This window comes from Sapajus apella, unplaced genomic scaffold (assembly GCF_009761245.1).
Source record: "Sapajus apella isolate SASKATOON/1434 unplaced genomic scaffold, GSC_monkey_1.0 scaffold1549, whole genome shotgun sequence".
In the NCBI taxonomy this organism is placed as follows: domain Eukaryota; kingdom Metazoa; phylum Chordata; class Mammalia; order Primates; family Cebidae; genus Sapajus; species Sapajus apella.
In genome coordinates this window covers 7,346-14,289 of record NW_022438475.1, presented here as the reverse complement: position 1 = coordinate 14,289, position 6,944 = coordinate 7,346, and the positions used below count along the sequence as shown (strand labels likewise).

The following is a 6,944-nucleotide window of genomic DNA, read 5'->3' as shown; positions in this document are numbered from 1 at the left end:
AGAGGCTAGGGGACGAGCCAACCGGTACAGGGTTACTGAGTGGCTAAGCCACTTGCTCATCCCCAAGCCCATCCCCTTAGCCATTGGAGTTTTTTGCTGCCTCTGACACATACACTCAGGGCCATGATGCTGCACACCTCCAGGGGGCGCCCTGTCCTTTGTAGTCCATGGGAAAGGCTCCTCTGAGGTGGTGGGGCTGTGTGGCTGTGTGGTGGGGCTGTGTGGCTGTGTGGTGCCCCTGTGCAGATGGGGGCTTTGAGTTACACAATTGTGTTATTGCAGATTGCCTTGTCTTTCCACCTGAGCAAGTCTCAAGCCTGTACCCTGACTCCTTCATTGACTGACTCATTCTCTCGGTTCTGCCCTGGGAGGAGGGACAGTCCTGGGGAGGAGGGACATGAAGAATCCAACTCTGGACTCCAATTCCAACTCTGTAATTACTGGTCATTCAAGCTGGGGAAAGTCATAAATGTATCAGAGTTTCTATTTCCTCATATGTGAAAAGAGTCAATCACACAAACTTCACAGAGCCGCCGCAGAGATCAGTTGAGATGCAAAGTACGTAAAGTGGCCCGTGTAGCTCTGGTAAGGGCAGGTACTCAGTAGATGGCTATGAACCCCGGTGTGGACTGAGCGCTGCTCTGTGCAGGCATGGTGCTGAGCGCTGCGGATCTCATTTCATCCTCAGCACACCGTGAGGAGTGCCCCCTTGGGCTCCTCATACCGCAGGTGAGCACTAAGGTTCAGAGAGGTTAACTTGCCCCAAGTCACACAGCCAGCGAGAGGCAGCACCGGGCAGCCAGTGCCACCAGCACAGGACTTGGAACTAGTTTGTCTAACATCCTGATACCCTTCACTGGGATGATATTCAAAGCATCCATCAAGAGGTGAAGTGGAATGGACGCAGGCCAGGATGCCGATCCCCCACCCCCAGGCCCCCTCTCTGGTTCCCACCACCAGGCTCTACTGCCTCCCATTCTCAGGTCAAGCTCCTTCCCATATTCCTCCCCCAGAGATTCCAAGCTCCTTCGGGGCCAGCCCCGTGCCATGTCCCTTCCTCCTCCACATACTGTCCTCAGTCACAGCAAGATCCCCAATCATCAGTGACTTCATTTAATTCTAACAGGGACTTCCAAGAAGAAACGAGATCAGATCTCAAGTGAGAGAGGAGCAGAGAGAGGAATTCTGAGTCACTGGCACCAACAGGGCATGGGTGCCCAAGGAGACAAGCAGGAGGCGCCCCCGGGGAACACTCACCTGGAGGTGGCACAGGGGATTTTGCCCACATTGTTATTGATGTCTTTTCCCTCCGTCTTTACATCCTGGTGGAATTTGGCCTTGAACAGAAACTTCCAAGGACAGGCCATCTCTGTGGTTTTGCAAAGTGGGGCACTTATGTCACTTCTCTGGATTTGAGCTCAGACGTTCTTCACTGTGGGGCTGACGAAGGGAAGCAGAGGTGAGGGAAGGTTGGAGAATAGTTTATAGCATTGGGCTTCTCAATGGGGTTGTCTCACTGAAGAATCGATACGAACGCCAGCGTGAGCCCCTTCATCAGTGCTTTGCAACCTCTGTCTCTATTTGGGGGTTGGAATGGGGAGGCTTCAGACACAGACTTCAATTCTGTAAAGCCACCTAACAATCTAAAGAGAAAACACGGGACCCCCTCCCCCATTGCCATGTAACAAGGACAAACTACATGTCCGGTGAGGCTCCTGAGCGGGACCTGCTGGTCCACTGTTCCCAGCCAGGCTTCATCGCCAGCCCCAGGCAGGGTGAGGAAGAGCCAGGAGGTCACTAAAACAGGAGTGCCTTTGCCTGACCCTGAAAGACACTTTCCAGCAGCTCTTATTAGCAACTGTAGTTTTAGGTCTGTTACTGGGAAAAGCACTCAAGCTGTAGCTGCCATTCTTTTAAAGATTTTGCAATTGTTCTAAGTCAGTATTATCACATGCTCCTCTTTTATTATGTGGGGAGAAACTGTGAAAAATGCACTCAACTCTAGAAACCTGAGATCATCTCCTTTGAAAGAGACAAGAGGAAGATCAAAGAGGCAGAAACTTTCTTTTTTTTTTTTTTTTTTTTTTGAGACGGAGTTTCGCTCTTTTTACCCAGGCTGGAGTGCAATGGCACGATCTCGACTCACCGCAACCTCCGCCTCCTGGGTTCAGGCAATTCTCCTGCCTCAGCCTCCTGAGTAGCTGGGATTACAGGCATGTGCCACTATGCCCAGCTGATTCTTTGTATTTTTAGTAGAGACGGGGTTTCACCATGTTGACCAGGATGGTCTCGATCTCTTGACCTCGTGATCCACCCGCCTCGGCCTCCCAAAGTGCTGGGATTACAGGCGTGAGCCACCGCGCCTGGCAGAAACTGTCTTTCTAAGACAATGTAGTGAATATAGTTCATGTAAGACTTCTAGGCCAGGCACAGTGACTCAGGCCTGTAATCGCAGCACCTTGGGAGGCCGAGGCAGGAGGATCACTTGAGCCCGAAGGTTTGAGTTCATACTGGGCAACATGGGGAGATCTTGTGCACAAAAAAAATTAAAAATAAGCAGGCATGGTGTCTTGTGCCTGTGATCCCAGTTACTCAGGAGGCTGAGGCAGAGGGATCACTTGAGCCTGGGCAGTCAAGGCTGCAGTGAGCTGTGATCACGCCACTGCACTCCAGCCTGGGCAACAGAGTGAGACCCTGTCTCCAAAAAAAAAGAGAGAGAGAAGGAAGGAGGGAAGGAAGGAAGGGAGGGAAGGAAGGAAGGGAGGGAGGGAAGATAGATGCTGGTCTCAAACTCCTGAGCTCAAGTGATCTGCCCACCTCAGCCTCCCAAAGTGCTGGGATTACAAGGGTGAGCCACCGCGCCTGGGCTATAATTTCATTCCTTATGATGCCTCAAATACAGCATTCCTATACATATGCATTTTTCCATCATAAAAGAAAAATAACTACATTAGGGAGGCATCGAGAAGCAAAAGGAAAAAAATTGCGGTTGATCTCACCGTCCCAACTCACTGCTGCCACCATCCGCTAATCTCCTTCCTGTATTTCCCAAGTTAAATTCAGCCTGGTAATACAGTAACTTTGTCAAAGATAAATTAAGAGCCACAAGACGACATAAATATCAGAGCTCAAAGGTCTTTGTTGAATGAATGAGTGGAGAGAAAGAAAGAAAAAAAGAAAGAGAAAGAGAGAGAGAGAGAGAAAGGAAGGAAGGAAGGAAGGAAGGAAAGAAGGGAAAGAAAGGAAAGAAAGGAAGAAAGAAAGAAAGAGAAGGAAGGAAGGAAGAGGGAAGACGGAGGAAGGGAAGGAGGGAGGGAGGGAGGGAAAGCAAGAAAGGAAAGAACTTATAGCCCCTTGGACCTGTGTTCAAATTCTGAAATCCTAGATCTACCAGTTATGTGTCCTGGATCAAGTTATTTAACTGAAACTCATTTCTTCATCCACAAAATGGGTTTAATATATCCATCTCACCAGGATTTGTGGGGAGGTTACATATTATAAGGACTGAATAAGATAGATAATCTATGTTAAAGAAAATTCTTAGCAGACACAGGCTCCCATTCCGGACTTTTCAGAAAGTTTCTCCTTGTAATGTAGCAACCACAGCCAGTATCTGAAGAAGAGAAATCTGATGGAGATGCCATGTTCAAATGATTGAACCTTATCTTGGCATTTCTTTACCTAGACTTCCCATCACCTTCTCTCTGTAGGCAGAAAATCCCTACAATTTTCTAAGCCTTCTCAAACGGGAAGAAACAAAACCCTCTCAAAACAGCCGCTTTCCCAGAAATGAAGGCAACTCACCTTGCAGCGGGCTGCACTGCCTCCCCGGGGTAAGGAGAGTCCAACTGGGAAGAGACCTGTGCCTTGGGAGCTTCGGGACTGTCTGGAACTGCCCAGTTCCCTCGCCAAAGGCGGCCGAGAGATGTTTAAAGCAGTGATGAGGCTGTGTTCTCTGGAGTTGGAGCCTCAGTTTTTGACTCGCTGCAAAGTTATAAACACACTGGCAGTCAAGAAGTATTTATATTCACCCCATGCCATCCAGAGGGTTGTTTTTGCATAAAGAGCTCTTTTTTTTTTTCCAAAGGGAGTGTCCCCGGCTGGGTGTACAGTTAGCTCATTTATGACTGTGACTGCCAGGGTCTGCGGGTGACTTGATCTTGCTGTTACATCACTCTGTGTGGTGCATCTTCAGCCAGCCCACCTCTTCCTGGTCCCAAGTCCAAGGTGGCAGCTCATTAGCAGGGTAGCCGCTAAGATAGAGGCACCATGGAGCCAGGCTGTATTTGGCCAAGCCACACTGCCTGACTTTTGGCATCTGGGGAATTTTCTCCTCAGCAGGAACTCTTTGGTTAATCCCTGTCCATCCTCTCACTTTTCCAGCTTGTGACGGGAGTCCAGGAACCTGGAGGGATATTGACAGTATGGACATGCTGGAAAATGCCGAGGTTCCTGAAGTCCAGTGATGTTAAATGATGCCCTTATTCCAGACAGGTCCCTGAACTAGTCACTTGAGGTTTTTGGAAGGGAAAGGAAGGCAGGCAGTTGGCACAGAGAGGCCTCCGAGTATGGTCTTACTTACTAACACCTCACCCTGTAGCACTAGGTGAGCTTTGGCGGAATGGCAGGTAGGAATTTTTCTACAAGGGAAAAAATTCCTTTTCTGATAATGGAAATGATCACTTCTTATATAAAAAAGTGATCATTTATTATCATTTAATTTCATTTCTTTTATTATTATTTTGAGATGGGGTATCTCTCCGTCACCCAGACTGGAGTGCAGTGGCACGATTTCTGCTCACTGCAACTTCTGCCTCCCAGGCTCAAGCGATCCTCCGACCTCAGCCTCCTGCAAGTGCACACAACCATGCCCACCTAATGTTTTTGTGTTTTTGGTAGAGACTGGGTTTCACCATATCGCCCACACTGGTCTCGAACTCCTGAGCTCAAGTGATCTGCGCACCTCAGCCTCCCAAAGTGCTGGGATTACAATGGTGAGCCACTGCGCCTGAGCTATAATTTCATTCCTTATGGTGCCTCAAATACAGCATTCCTATACATATGCATTTTTTCATCATAAAAGAAAAATAATAACTACATTAGGGAGGCGTTGAGAAGCAAAAGGAAAAAAATCGCGCTTGATCTCACCGTCCCAACTCACTGTTGCCACCGTCCGCTAATCTCCTTCCTGTCTTTCCCAAGTTAAATTCAGCCTGATAATACAGTAGCTTTGTCAAAGATAAATTAAGAGTCACAAGACGACATAAATATCAGAGCTCAAAGGTCTTTGTTGAGTGAATGAGTAGATGAATGAATGAAAAACAGGAGTAAGCTGGAATGACTTTTGGCATATCAAAGCCATCTTTCAGGCTTCAGCTGGTTCAGTTCAGGTAAACAACACTCACTGAGGAAAGAGTTAGAATCCTGGCCTTGGCGAGTGCAAAGTCTAGAAAAATGAATGGATAAGCATAGTACAGAGTGATACCTGTAGTGATGGAGAGATGGCATGGTGCTGATGTAGCTGGTTCTGTATTGTTCAGGGAAAGTTTACAAGGGAGAGGATACCAGGGTAGGGTTTTGAGGGATGAATAGGAGTTTGCTGCACTCTATTCCCCGTAACTGCTTTCACATATTCTGGCTATTCCTCCAGCAAACACATGTATTAACCCATTTAATGCCCCCACTCAAGAGACTCTGAGGGAGATACTACTGCTTGCTGTTCATGGAATCCTCAAGAATCCCATCTACTCGGCCTCAAAACACTTGGTTGATTTTCCTTCAGAAAATGCAGTTATTCAGTTATTTGATCTGTCAAGCATGTCATCTGGGGTGCCCCTCCAATGCAGCGTCTGCTCATTGTGGCGTTCTTGACCCGGGGCAGGGTTCGAGTCAGCAGTTACTGCCTAAACTGAGTATCAGGCTTGAGGACACATTTGGAATTAGCCAGCTGGGAAGGAAATATAATTTCTCCTCAATCCTCCTAAGTTTTCTGTTGGACAGACAGCTGTAACAAAAGACATTATTAATACAGAAAAGAACAAGCAGGCTTGTTAAAGTCTGTGAGGCACATCACACAGGAGAAGCCTCAGTGAACTCCAGCTTTCGGAGCGTCTGCCATGAAGAGCAATGCATTTTAGAAAGTGACAAGATGGCCGGGCACGGTGGCTCGTGCCTGGAGTCCCAGCACTTTGGGAGGCTGAGGTGGGCAGGTTGCTTGAGGTCAGGAGTTCGAGACCAGCCTGGGCACCGTAGTGAGACCCAATCTCTACGGAAAAATTGAAAATAAATTAGCTGGGTATGGTGGCTTCCCCAGCTACTGTAGTCCTAGCTACTCAGGAGGATGAGGTAGAAGGATCGCTTGAGCCTGCGAGTTTGAGGCTGCAGAGAGTTATGATCACGCCACTGCACTTCAGCCTCTCTCTAAAAAAAAAAAAGAAAAGAAAAAAAAGAAAGAGGGGGAGAATGAAAGAAAGAAAGGAGGAAAGAAAGAGAAGGAAGGAAGGAATGTAGGAACGTAGGAAGGAAGGAATGTAGGAAGGAAGGAAGGAAGGAAAAGTGACGGGATAAAGGAACGCAGCTGTAGGCTTCCAGGGCTGGGAAGCTGTGAGCAGGTAAACACATGGCAGTGAGCTAAGGAGTGGGGCAGCAAGGTTTGTTCGTATTTGTAGATGACTCTGGGACCATCTCTTTGCTGATAAAAGTTATCTTCTCATCTTGATGCTAGGAAAGCATCTTTCTGCAAGGAATGTTTGTGGCTGACTGCAGGCAGAACGGGGCTGTTCAGATAGCCTCTCTCTAGCTGCTCTTTCTCAAGCGCCTTCAGCTGGAAATGATCAGGTCGCCACATCGGCATATTTGGGGGTGGCATGTTCTGGTTTCCTTCAGCCTGAAAGGTGTCAGGTTCAAGTGACAGCTCCACGGCCGACCTGCTATGTGGCCTTGGA

General features: G+C 48.1%; 1 long non-coding RNA gene across 1 annotated transcript; it reads right to left on the bottom strand.

The window, feature by feature from the left end:
* Positions 1-282: 282 nt before the first annotated feature.
* Positions 283-4,109, bottom strand: LOC116546861. Its single transcript, XR_004266867.1, has 2 exons — positions 3,805-4,109; positions 283-1,440 (listed from the first exon to the last, which is right to left on the bottom strand). It is a non-coding gene; the product is annotated as an uncharacterized LOC116546861 (long non-coding RNA).
* Between the last annotated feature and the right edge of the window lie 2,835 nt (positions 4,110-6,944).